The 13,910-nt window shown below is 43.6% G+C and overlaps 1 protein-coding gene across 3 annotated transcripts in view; it reads left to right on the forward strand.

Moving 5' to 3' along the window:
* The window catches only part of galnt1 (UDP-N-acetyl-alpha-D-galactosamine:polypeptide N-acetylgalactosaminyltransferase 1), a 131,071-nt gene that overhangs the window by 18,614 nt on the left and 98,547 nt on the right, over nucleotides 1-13,910 (forward strand). For 2 of the 3 annotated variants that reach the window (XM_029259980.1, XM_029259981.1), the window contains exon 2: nucleotides 9,362-9,491. The exons of the other annotated variant lie outside the window; for it this stretch is intronic. The gene's annotated coding sequence lies outside the window, so the exon portion shown is untranslated. The remainder of the gene's footprint in view (nucleotides 1-9,361; nucleotides 9,492-13,910) is intronic. 3 annotated transcript variants of the gene reach the window in all.

Here is a 13,910-nt window from a genome sequence, read left to right on the forward strand (position 1 = left end):
GCACTCGGAGGCTAAATGCAGGTTTAGATGAATTTTTTTTTTTTTTTTTTTTTTTGGGGTTCCCTTTAAACATAATGGTAGTATTACACTGCTTTACTTCAACTCACTTCCACAGTGTTTATAGCTCATGTCTCGTGTTTCTCAGTGTCTGTGATCAAAATATGGAATGTTGCACATGTTTATGTCAACAGATAGCGCTGAGTACATAAATTTTAATGTCAAAAGTCTTGTATAAAGTCTTAAAGTATATTTATCATTAGTGTATGTGCAAATAAATGGAGGTGTTTTGTGCACTGTTGAGCTTTTGTTAGGCCATGTGGAGATGACCTCTGAGGTTATGGACAGATATCTGGTTTCAGTTGTTTGTAACATGAGCTGTCAAGGCTTAACAATAGTAAATACTGGAGAAGCCAGCTTATGAGAAACAACACCATTAAATACGCTAATATTGAGTGAAAAGAAAATGGAGAGAACCTTTCCTTGGAGAGCTGCGTCTTATCGCATAACCAGTCCCAGTGTGTTCTCTTTAATGTAGTCATAATTCACAACTAAAAGCTGCAATAGTTTGTTAAAAGCAATCAAAGCCTAGTTTGTTCAGGAAGCGACTCTGCAGGGTGCGAGAGGCAATTAGACGTCGGTATCAAGTTGGCCAACGGATACACGGTTCTGTTCGCTCCCTATTCCTCATCAAGTCGAAGCTATCTGCTAATTTAGTTGTTCAGTTGATTACAACCAGTGGCTAGCTGTAATCATCCTTCTTGAACCATGGGTAAACATGGCCCTTCCAGCCCTCTAAAAAGAAGGCAGTGTGACAGTGGCGGTGAACAGACTGAGTGCTGTCTGACATTGTGTTTTACTTTGCCAGGAGGCACCGGGGCACATTCTTCTCAGATGGAGGAGAGAAGCCAGGATGTCTTTGAAGAGTGAACAAAACCAATTAGGCCCATGTTTCAGATGAGCAAAAAATAAAAGACAAATTACACAGTAGATTTGCTTTCCAGTCCACTTCCATGTAACAATTAGTTTTCCCTGTCTTGGCTGTGGGTGTGCTTGAACTGACAGTCAAATAAATGACCGTGTAAATGTTGTCAACTTGAGGCAGTGACACCGAGGTCCTGTCAACACAGCGAGCTCCAAAGCTCGCAATCGCAGAACTTTCAGGCACATCTGATGGTTTTTTTTTTTTTTTAGGCTCACTCTTCTCATTTGTGTGTTAATTTGGGGGGAGCAGGTAGTCTAGTGGTTTGAGCCATTGCTTTCAACAAATGACCCTCATTGAGTGCTCTTGATCAAGGTATTTCTGTTGAATTGATAGAGTAAAAATTGCGCATCTGAAAAAAATTGGTAAATTGTAAGAAGCTTGGTGTACAAACCTAACATTCTAAGTCACCTTGGGAAAATGCATCAGATAAATAAGGAACAGTAATTTTAACTGGTGAGTTGGTGTATGTGGTGGTATAGACAGTGATTAATGCTGCCTGTAAAGAACCATCACATGTGAGACATGATGATCGGCCGTGCATGACTGTCTTTCTTCTGTACTGCAATTAATGCCGACGCTGGCGTTCAGACTGAAAGACTGCCCTCTCAGATAATCAAAAGAACTCTGAGGTAGAACTTTTCTCAAATGAGTTCTTGAAGGAGTAACTGTTTTGCTCTAAACACGGATGTCACTACAAGCGCTGTGAGCTCCACCAGTTGCGGTCGCTGGAATTTGCATGTAACTGTGCTGGTTATGTGGGTGTGGTCTGAAATCCATGAGATGTTGTGCTGAGGGTTTTGCATTTTAACAGCTGATGCTTGTGGCACTGTTTTAGGAGGGTGTGGAGAGGCCGACGCTCAGCTTTCGGGTTTTATGGTATGTGGTCTGGTTTCGCACTTGGTTTAGCCCCTTCCTGGGAGGCAGGGCTCAGGGTTTGTAGCTCATGTTAGTGCTTTTCCCAGCATGTTCTGCTTACCTCTCCTTCACGCCCCCCTGTGCTTGCTGGTTTGGTGTTGTCAGGGGTCTAACTGCTGCACGCCATAGAGCCTGACGTCTCTGCTTCACATGGTGGTGCTGAAAGCTGCGATCCTCTAGCAGCTGCCGGTCGTCGTGGCCAGCCGGGATCCTTTCCGACTGGTGAAGGCAGCGGTGCACAGAGGGATGCGGCTCATGCTTTCCGAGCACTACATTCACAGTGCTAGTCAACAATTAAATTGTGTGACTCAGAAGGGGCATCTCCCAGGGCTTGTGTTTTTCACCTGATTTATGATGGGAATTACGTTTAAGTGCCGGATTTGGGGCAGGGGTGTCGGGGGAAGGGCAGAGCATAGAGTGTCACGGTCTGATGTCATTGAAGGGAAAGGGCTGGAACCAGCTGGCTCGCTCGTGGTTGTAAATAAGGCCTCCTTCTTGCAGTCTTGAGGGTGTGGGTGTATCCTAACAGTTTGTCATGGGCTGTCGTGATTCTTTTGGCAGGAACTGTTAGCTGCCTCACTGTGTTTCGTTTACCTCACGCTCAGCTTGGCTTTCCTATCGTTCTCTGCACTCAGTGTCTCGCGGCCCTGTATTTGTCCTACCCACATCACCCCAAGACTGTAGCTAAAGTCCGCTCTCCTCCTGTGGCTCCCTCCTTGTCACCAGTAATGGCACTTAGATCTGACCTTTGTCTTCAAAACACATCTTCCCAGCAACCTTTGCCTGTCTTTCCATTCCTTTATCATATGATGCTTTTTTATTATGTTACACTGCCTCTAATTCAAAACTTCACTTTGTGACTCACACTCTGCTGGATCACGGAGGTGGATTTTTCTAGCACCTGGTGTATTATGGGATGCCGTTTTTGAGCCTGAGTGCTGTCATTGCATATCTCCACTTTTCTTTGATAGAAGCCAGTTGTCACTCACTAATCTGCGTCAGTATGGAGCAAAAAGCTTTATACTTTATACTGGAAAATTGGACCTAAATCATAACATTTGTTTCATGTCGCAAAGTGATGTATGAAAGCAGGTGGCGTAGTGGTTAGAGCCGATGTCTGGTGATCGAAGGACCTGAGTTTGAATCCTACTCCTGATTTACCCTTAGTCATGGCACTTGCACTAAATTGATACTGCAACTATCATCCTGCTGTATAAATGGGTGAAGCATTGTAAGAGGCCTGCTGTAAAAACCCAACACTGTCACCTTGGAGACAAGCATCAAAAAAATTAATAAATAATATGCTTCTCTAAGGTTTCTGTGCTGTTTTAATAAAACACAGTTGTACCTCTGAGGGGTGCTGAGGGGGATGGGTGTGAAGTGGCCTGATTGAAGAATGAAATTGTACTTTTGATTACACTGGACTGCTGTGATTTTTCAAGGAACCTGGAAATGGCAGCAGTAGAACAACACCCTCTCATGCATTGCTCCCCTTGGCTGTCATAATTCACTGTTCAAATGACATTGTAATTGAGGCCCATTTGTCAGCTGTTATTTCATATAGTGTATTGTGAAACAGGACAACGTGACCTTAAAATGCAGTTAGAGTGCACTGTGCACAGACCTAAAACACATTTTTTTAAATATTTAGATTGCCAACTTTTCACCTAATGACTGACAGTTGTACTTTATAGCGTTCTAAGTGTTATATAGATGTGTCCAGGGCTCATTATTTTTTTCAGAAATACTTTTTGCCTTAAGTAAAATTTGTGAGTAAAAGCTGAACTGACAAATCTAAGACTAATAAACTTGTGGAAGATGATGGTAAATTGTATTAGCAGATCATGTGCCAGCTTTAGCAAATGGAGAGACTGAATTTAATCTCAGACAGAACAGGTTATTACAGAATGGGCCTAATGGGAGCCATTTTTTGCTTTGTTTAAGGAAATTATTTGCCAGAGATTGCTTATAATTTCCTATAAAAATGTAACATCTGAGATTGTGAGTGAAGTGCTTTGTTTATAGAACTGCAGCGAGTCCCCAATTGCAGTATGTAACTAACCCTAAGTGTCATTGGTGTGGTCTCAGGACAAGGCCGCACACACTTAAACTGCACACACAGCCGTGGTCTCACTCTGCTGTGACATTGTATGTGTGTTGCTCTTACTGGATCATTGGCATGTTGAACTTCTGAGCTGCATATGAACAAAGAATGAATCATTGCAGAGATCAGCCTTGATGGTTATCGGAACAGCGTCCGCTCACTCAGCTGGGTTACTACACGGCATGGTAAAGAGAGGAGTGTGCAATCCTTCCCTGTACAGCAAGAAGGTGATATGATTCTGAATGTTTTAGTTTTTCTGCTTTGCTGAACTATTTTGTTTTCCAGCATGACTCCCCATCCTTCACCTCTCATGTTGTAATTTGAGAGCATCAGATACTCAAAGGCTTTGACTTGTGGTAGCATATTAGATGTTGCTGTTGGAGGACAGTGTCAAGAGCTGCAAGGTGCTGCTCTTTCCCACTGAATGAGGAAATGACCCTTGAGTTGTCATCATTGTGTGTTTGCATGTGTGCGTGCATTTGAGAGAAAATCCTGTTGCTGTAGGCGAATACCAGTGGGTTTCAGGTGTCAACGGCCCGCTGTTTCCTCAGGACTTGTGCACCAAAATAACTCCTTTGTGTTTTTATTTCTGTCTATTGTGTTAACTTCAGTTAAAAACATTGAACAGTGTCTTCCAGAGAAAGTATTTGCTCATAGTTATTCTTCCTAAAAATATCTGGGGAACATTCCCCCCCCATGGTGACAATATTTTCTAGTGGGAAACATTTGACATTAAGAAGCGTAAACCTAACTGTGCAGCTGCTGTGATTTTCAAGCCTTTGTGTACTGCTCTTGTTGGCTTGTTCTTGCTGTGTACTGTTCTTGTTGACGCCAGCCTCCATCGTGTCAAATTCAGCACAAATGCCAGTCCAGCATTCTGGCAAAAGCAGTGACTTTTTAGCTTGTCTAGAAAAAACATAATTGTACATGTATTAATTTACATCAACTTTTAAAATTCATTTCCAGATTTGGGTCCCTGGTCAGGGAGTTAATGTAAGATTTGTGAAAAATGTGGCATTTATGTCATTCTTATCGTCAGCTTCTCTTTCAGTGATTATTTCAGCATTATGCCTAAATCCCTCTTTACTGTTTTACAGGCAGTAAGCAAACTGACTCCAATTTACTTCCCTAGTTATTTAAATGGACTCAAATGGACTTTAAGTAGCTGGCGAGATGACCAATTGTGAGGGGATGTAGACACACATAATGACACTGTGCTGTGTTACGGGACGACTGCGGCTCCGTCTTTTACTGTCACTGCAGTGGAGCAAACCGCTGGTGTGTAAATGTGTGTTTTGAATGCTGAGTATGGTGATGCTGGTCTGTATTTGCCGTCTGCTTGGCTGTGTTTCAGTCCGGTCACGTGGGTATGCAACTTGTCTGCGTCTTTTTCCAAGAAACGGCCTGTGTGGGGAAATATGAGTTGTCCTGTTGTAGGTTTATTAACATCTCTAGGTCAGCTAATATATGATCGATCACGTGTCATAGTGGTTGGAGGAGTTGGGTTTGAATTGAAACCTGCTGGAGAACTCTTGATCAAGGTTCCTACCGTGAGCTAATACAGTAAAAATTACCCAACTGAATAAATACATAATCATTAAACGTGTCTTGGTATACAAACCTACCATTTTAAGTCTCTTTGGAGAAAAGTGCCAAATATAATTAATTGTTTTGTGGGTAATGGGAAGAAGGCTGAAATGTAACGTTTGCTCATTGGCGTTTGACATATATTTTACTTTGCCTTTTTTTTTTGGTATCAATATTTTTAACCAAAGAGAACAGGATGACTTAGTTTTACACATTACATTTGAGTATTTTTACTGAAGCTGTGCAGATGAAGTAGCCAGATAAAAGGTACAACAGCAGGGGACATTCCCCAGGCAGTAATGGATTTCCATTACAAACAAGGCTGCAGAAACGCATATTTCTGTTTTAATTTTCCTTTTGTGCCTTTCTAGAGATTGTGTGTAGTGTCGGTTCTATCAGTTTTTCAGTTTCTCTTTGAGAAGAGTCTACCAAATCCATCCCTGATGGACGGGCCACAGGACAAAGGATCTGTCAGGATGCCGAGAGACACCTCACGGAAGGTCTTTTTGCCTCTTTCCCTTATGATGTCACTCTCGCATGTTTTGGACCCCGAGATGTTTTCTTTGGAGGTGGAGTTGGGATGGGAACAGGGCTGCAGTCCAGGCAGCAGGCAGCTGTTAGATATTTTTTTTTTTTTTTTTTTTTTTTTTTTGTGCGGCTACTTAAGATAATGTTTAAGGTTTCTTTATATTCTCTGATTCTCCCTTTGGATGTGAGTAAAAAGGGGGAAGCACCGGAAGATATAAGGGCAAAAGAGGCATTCTGAAAGAGTAACTTGCACAAGCAGAAAACAGTTTCCCAGCAGGCGACGTCAGCGCGTCATTCGACTGCGTTTAGAGCTTGTAAAGCGTTTAGAGGGTTAGTACAGTTACTTTTATGATCAATTCGAGTCAGCCCACAAATTCCTGGGATTGCTCCCGGAATTGAATTAATCAGTTTTTATTGAGAGGTACCATTTTAGCCTCTTTACGCGCCCCGATCGTTCTCTCGGCTCTCGTGGCCCACAGTAATGAAGATTTAAGGCTGTTGTTACCGCCTGTGTTCGAATGCTAGCCTGTGTATGGTGCTTGGTCTTTCTTTAACAGTTTGACCAAAGGAAATCTGACTGGCACTGCAAAATTGCTGTGGAAGCTGGGCAGGGGTGGATGGTGGTGGCATGTTGTGGATGGGTGGGGAGAATTCTGGAGGAGGGGGAGCCTGTGTGTCACAGCTGGAGTGGGCTTGCAGTGTCTTGAGGTTTCAGCAAAACAGAAGCTCTGATTTCCTATTCTTTCTTGTATTGTTATTTATTCATTTATCTGACTCCGGGGCAACTTACAATATGAAGTTTGTACTGTAAGCTAATTACAATGATTAATCCTTGTGTGCAGCAGGGTAGTTTTTACTGCCTCAATTCAAGGTAAGTACATTGCTCAAGGGTACTACAAAAGGAGGGGAATTTGAACCCTGGTCCTTCAAATGCAATACAACAGCTCCATCTGTTATACCCTTACTTACTTCTCACACACCATTACTAGTGTCTACGAGGATCCATGACTTGCAGGTCCAATCAGCAGACACTGGGCTGCCTACACACCTGAGGTTCCTTGCAGTTCTTTGAAAGTATCTTGCTTGAGGGGGGCAAATTACACTTAGCTGCAGAAATGAGTTCCACTTTTCTTTTTAATAAGCACTTTTTCTCAAAGAAAAGGAACAAGCCAGGTGGAGTATAATTAATGATTTCTTTAAATGAAGGACTATTAGAGCTCGTGTTTCCATGACGACCTTGATCTGAGTCGTGTCGTCTGTTTTGGGCAGGAAACGTTCCATTGCGGAGGTCGAAAGATCAACGCAGCAAGAGGAGGTTTTGTTAGCCCTTTCCAAAAGCATCTGCCAAGCATGGTGGGAGAATTTTTTGGGAGCTCAGTGCTCTCACAGATGTTTCCAGGGCCTTGGACAAGGGTTGACCTCAGCTGGGCTTCCACTGCCCTGTCTCCCAGCAAGAGGAAGAACATGTCTCTCTGAGTCAGTTTTTTTTTTTTTTTTTTTCTTTTGGAGGTGGTGCTGAGGTTGTTGATGTAATGGATTGCGATATATTGCTTCCAGAAAGAGCTGTTCTGGAGACAAAGAACAAAGAGGGAGTTGGCATCCCAATGGACAGGTTCTTTCATGGTTGGAATGTTTCTTGGGTTTATGTTCTTGGACTTTCTCTTGGAGAATCAGATTTACACACCAAGGTCTGTGTCATGATTTGCTTAGTGAGTCTTACCCATGTCTGAGACTCAAATCATGTGTTATGGCACTTTAAAATTTTCCTGTAACATTCCAGGGTTACCATCTATTTTGCAGACATTTGTGTGCTTTCACTACCGGTTGTGTGTATTTAGAGGGAGTTTCTGTTCTTGATCTGTTAAGATCCAGGAATCCTCAACAGTCAGGGAGACCCTTGGAACAGAGTCATTGCTTCTCCAGATCAAGAGGAGCCTGCTGAGGTGCTTTGGGATGCTAGTTCGAATGTCCCACAAGCTGCCTATCAGGCATGTCCCACTGGGAGGAGGCCCCACTCCAGGTCCAGGACATGCTGGAGAGATAATATATGGATATGGTTGCTGTGGAAACTTGTTTTGTCTTTTTCTCACCATGACCCTCACCAGGATAAGCAACTTAAAAGTGGAAGGAAGGATGAATGGACAGTTGGAAGTTCTTACAGTTTCAGAGGGAAGATCTCAGCCTTTGACCAAACACATTGTGGGGTTTCGTTGACCACAAAACAGCAGGAGGGAGTCCTTTGAAATGGATGCTGGTATCTCGCATGACATGATGCTTGATAGCAGACCATGCCATTGCTCACCTGAAAGGACAACCCAGGTCTTTCCCTATTCTCATGCTCCATCATCTGGACATCAGTGGGAGGAGGTTTTTCTACACTTGCAGAGTAGATAAAGGTGCTTTAGGGTTTCCTGTATTCAGCAGCGTAATAGTCCTACAAGTCTTACTTCCTTGCCAGTACCTCCCTCCTCCAGTTGAAAAACAAAAGTGACATAAGTGACCTGAAGATTTGGTATTTCTGTTGCACAGCAGTGTGTGACCACTGGAGACTGAATAGAACAACTAGACCTGAAAACACATTTTTTTCCCCTAGCAACCAGTATGGATGTTGTCAGTCTGCAGCATGTTACCAGCATCAACAGTAGAGTTAAATTAGAAGCAAAACACCTAGAAAATAAGCTGCTGATTGGCACATTTCATGAAACTGAAATTGAGTGTCAGTAAAGGCAGCTTGAGTGTAGAGAACTGAAATAATCAGATTTCTGTGAAGTCATTTATTTTGAGAATCTTAATATGTGATTGCTGCTGGTTGAAGGAGCTGGTGAGAGGAAAAAGGTAGTAGAGCTAATGCAAATGGCCATACAGAGGATTTTACAAAGCTCAGAGAATGAAAGTAGAATGTGCAGTGCAGGTTTGCGGCTGTCTTGTCTGTCCCAGAGGTACAGGGTGTGAGGCAGGAGACCCTGTAGACGGGACGCCAGCCCATCATGTAACAGTTTCTCACACTCACTCCCTCACTCATGCACACTTTACAGGCGATTTAGAGTCACCAGTTCACCTGAACCATGTCTTTAAACTGTGGGAGAAAACCAGAGCACCTTGGTAAAACCCCTGTGAACATGGGAAGAACATACAAACTCCACACAGACTGAACCAGATTCACACCCATGTCTGAACCCACAGGAATCAAGAGCCACTGTGCTGCCCTGTAGGATTAACCCCTTTCCCTTTTCTTTTCCATCCAGGGAGCATGTGTGTGTGAAAGGGGTGCAAGGTGTGGGGTCATCGGGTTTCTTTGCCACGCTCCTGCTGGAGCCCCTTTGCAACGGGACTGGAGAGACCATTTAATTGGCCCCTGCAGCTTCAACTTTGCAGGTATGGTCAACTGCCTTCTTATATTTAATAGCAGAATCATCAACAAACAGTAAAGTGATGTTTTCTACCAAGCGTAAAAATGAATCTGCCATAGTTGCCTAATCTTACGGCATAGGGTGATGCTCTGCAACAGATTTCGATTAAGTGCTATGTGGATGCACGTCAGCGCAGTGAATTACAATGCTCTAAATTAGGAGGAAGTTTACTTGTTCTCCCAAAACCCCAAGGTGAGCTGTATTCCATGGAGGAAGTTTAAAAAGTTGGTTGCTGAGATTAGGTTTTCACATTTGTACAATTTGCATTTGTTCAGTTTTAGTATGAGGTGTTAATTACCTGATTTGATGCGTATGTGAGAGCGCATTTGTTTCAAGCAAAATGACATATTTCTGGATCCCCGTGGTGCAAAAGCGCTGAGTTCATGTGCAGTGTGTGTGCATTCTGGCTTGAGAATAATTTATTGCTTTGCACCAGAGGCTGTAGTGTGTGAGGAGGCTGTGTTTTCTGATACATTGGTCCCAAGTCCTGGTCCCAGTGTCCCAAGGACATTGCTGGACACTATGTTGTGATGTGTATGATAACTGAAGGCCGCAAGATGACGTTGTCATTGTTGTTGGAGACCAGCAAAGTTCTCCAACCTTTGGGTTTAGATCCCACCGGCTGTTTTAGTCATCAATGTACTTTGCACTGCCAGTGGTTTCATTTGAATGAGGCTCTCTTTCACCCATGTGAGATGGGTCTGAGGTATGGGCTGACTGCACACTAGGTTTCATGGTGACCTGAGTGATTAGGTCCCCTGAGGTGGCAGGGGGGTAACCAGGAATAATTATACCTTCAGCCCTCTTGAAAATTGCAGCAAAGTCAGCTGTCGCTGCTCATGGGCAGATTTTCACAGCAGTTTATTATTGGTGTGGTACAGTGGTGCAGTGGGTAGTGCCTCACAGCTCCAGGGCAGTGAGTTCAAATCTGGCTCAGTCAGTGTAATCTTGGCATGTTCTCCCCATTTTTATGTGGGCCTCCCGTAGGTGCTCTGGTTTCCTTTTACAGTCTAAAGACATGTGTTTCAGGTGTTGGTGACTCTAAACTACCCATAGTGTGTGTACATATGAGTGTGTGTGCGTGTGCATATGTTAGTACCCAACGATGGACTGATGTTCCATCTAGGATGCTACACTACATCACACCCTGTGCCTCTGGGATAAGCTATAAAGCACTGCGACTCTATACTGGACAGGCGGTTTTTGGTGATGGATGGATTCCTTGATTGTTTTATTGTTGTTGTTGCTGTTGTTGTTTCTTCAAAGATACTTTAATCCCAAGTGATTTACACAACCCACCCCCTATCTGTTTGTGCCGCTTCCTGTGTTGAAGTAGTGTAACAGGATGCCACAGCATGGTGCCTGTGACCTTTGATCCCCTATCCAGCTTGCTTTCCAACGAGCCCCCTGCTGCCCATTGTACTGTTTCTGGTCTTTACCGCTGACCCCATGGTAGGCAGCCCTACTTGCTTTAATTTCATAGACACCAGTATTCCCACCTGGTGAAAGGAGGGTGCTCAGGTGATGGGCTGCTGAGAGTGTCATGGCTCGATCACAGGGCCTTGAACCGAAGCAGGACACAGTTGCCCACCCAGCTGTATAGCTAGTTGCCCATCTTGACCGAGCTCAGCCTAGTCCATGTTCTCCATTGTGCTCATCGCATGTGATATGACATGCGCTGGAAAAAGACAGTTTTGACTGTATGTTACAAACTTGCCCGTTTAAGCTAGTTTGAATGAATGACACCAATGTTTTAAGAAGGAACATCCTTAATCAAGTGTGATTTTAATGAGCACTTTGACAGCAGGTGATTGATTCAGACCCCTTGACCGGTTGAGGTTTAACCTCCAATTTCTCATTCAACACACACCTCAGTTGGTCCCTGAACTGCAGAGAGTCTCCTTTTAAGTGTGCTGTCATGTAAGCAATTGTTTTTCTATAGATATTCCTGGTATGCTGGGAAGTACAGTGCTCGCAGGGAAAAAAAAGTGGCGCTCGTCCCTCTATTTACAACGTCACGGAAAATTCATCTCCCTTCCACTTCTTTCAAATTGACAGTAATGCACATTGATTGGAATTGCTCTGTAAAATGCTTGGATGATTGTAAATTGAAGTTTTTAATTTCACTTGACATGAGTGCCAAGCTTTGCATTGGTAATCAATTTGTATGTTTATTTAATTTTTTTTTTAATCTCAAAGGGTTTCCAACCCTTCTCTTGCTGGCTCCCATCTACTTGTTCCCAGTGCTCAGCCCAGTCTGGTAGTCCAGGACTGTTGCTGGGGAATTTGTGTGTTTTTGGGATTCGAACAAGGTCTTATCTGCATAGTGAGCCTTCTCCCAGTCTCTCTCTCACGCTCAGCTCTTGTCCCTCCCGCTCAAAGTGAGAGACTTATGCGCCTGCGCAGGCAGTGCAGGGATGTGATTGTCTGCTGTCTTCTCCTTCTAGGTCCCTTCATTGGGGAACTCCAAATGCCAGATGTCCTTAGCATCATTTGTCCTTTGTTTTACCATATATTGACCATTTCTCTGTAGATGAATATTGGCCACGTCTCCAATAGAGTCTATTTCTGCTATAAGCCTGGATACATAAAGTGGTCACCGATGAACAATCCCCACTCCCTCCTAAGAATGGTAGACAAGGTCACACATTTCCTCTTGTCTTTGTCTTTGTGTTAACATTTCTATGAGGAAAAAAAAGCGTTTGCTATGTTGTGAACCCAATGACATCATTGCTTTAATTGTCTTCTAAGTGCCTGAGGTCTAAGTGCCTGAGGACCTTTTCTCCAGGTGGCTCTAGAGATGTGTACTATAATCACTGCATCAGCTAAGTGTAAGGACTTGTGAGCCAAAGTTTTTTTTTTTTTTTTTTTTTTTGTTCGACTCCCACTTCGCACTCTTCCTGTAGTACCTTTCTCAGGGGTAGATACCCTGAATTACCGTAATATAAATAGGTGAAATGCTTCACATTGTTTTGGATAAAAGCAAAAAGAAATGCACAAATGATATCATAGTCTTGACATTTTTTAATGGGTGTTCTGGTTTTGGTTGAGCGCTAAGGCACAGTTCAGTGGGGGTCCCTGTGGCGGACAGCTCCAGAGCAGCTGGTGAAGAGCACACTGATTTCATGATGGAAAACAGATGGCTGGGGGGTGTGTTTTGGGGCTCAGTGTTTGGTGACAAGGGGGGCTGGCAGTTGAGCAGTTGTCCCATCTCCTAAGAGAAGCTTTCAAATGGGCTGTCAGATCCATCTCCTCTGGAAGCCTTTCAGCATAGAGCTGTGTGCGCTCTTCCATTTGCTGCTTTAACAATACACAGGCCTCTTCGATAGGTCCAACGAGGGCTGCGATCTACGCTTGGAGTCAGCGACGATCAGCCCTTACAATGGGAACAAATTGAGCTCCCAGATTACACTCTGCCCCCCGCCCCAGAGTCAGACAGTAGGGATTTTCGATACCTGTCTCCCAGTGCTCTGCAGCCGAACCAGCAGCACACTGAACGTTAAGATCTGTTGATCAACGCTGGCAACATGCAGGCACAAAAACACTAAGTACACTTCTGATGAAAGGCTGTATAAATGTAGGCTCGCACATGAAAGCTGCCGTTTACTACTGGAGATTGAATGTGTTTCTAATTAAAGCTCAACCTGTTTCTGAGGCTGCTGAAGCTCACAGCACCTCTTTCAGAGCAATGCTACATTATCTGTGCATTAATTAGCGCTCTCTTGCTCTCTGGTCGCCCTTCAGGAAGCCCAGGCAGATGATGCAAAGGTTGAGACGCTTGGGTTACGAGCATGATCCCAGCCTGTGCTCTCTTGTTTTAGCAGTGCTTGTTCATTGTGTTATTTTTGTTGTTGCCATCATTCTGTTACCAACAAGTTTATTGAAAGTGGCTGACACAACTTGCAATTATATGCATTTTCATGACTGGATTTTTTTTTTTTTTTTCTTTTTTTACTAAGACAATTTCATAGAGCTTCTGGGGCTGAGCTGTTGAACTGTTTGTATCCTTACAATTACATTTATTTAGCTAGCTTACAGTTTTTTCCAAAGCGACTTATAATGTTGTTACCTATAACTATTTACCCATTTATATAGCTGAGGAACTTTACTGGAGCATTTAGAATAAGTATAGCTACAGGTGGGATTCAAACCTGCACCCTTTAGGTCCAAAGCTTGTAGCTCTAACCACTATGCTACCAGCTGCACCTCCTTAACCGTCGTGCTGCAGGTTTGCTTCCTTCTCTGTGGTCAGTTGACTTGTTTGCTGGCCTTTTAATTTCAGCATGCAAGACCAGGGTGTCTCTGACTGACATCTGTGTATACTAGTGACCCGATGCAGCCCTGATAGTTTGGGTCTGGCCTGGCGACAGGTTCCACCTCCACA

This window comes from Scleropages formosus, chromosome 18 (genome assembly GCF_900964775.1).
Source record: "Scleropages formosus chromosome 18, fSclFor1.1, whole genome shotgun sequence".
Lineage (NCBI taxonomy): Eukaryota > Metazoa > Chordata > Actinopteri > Osteoglossiformes > Osteoglossidae > Scleropages > Scleropages formosus.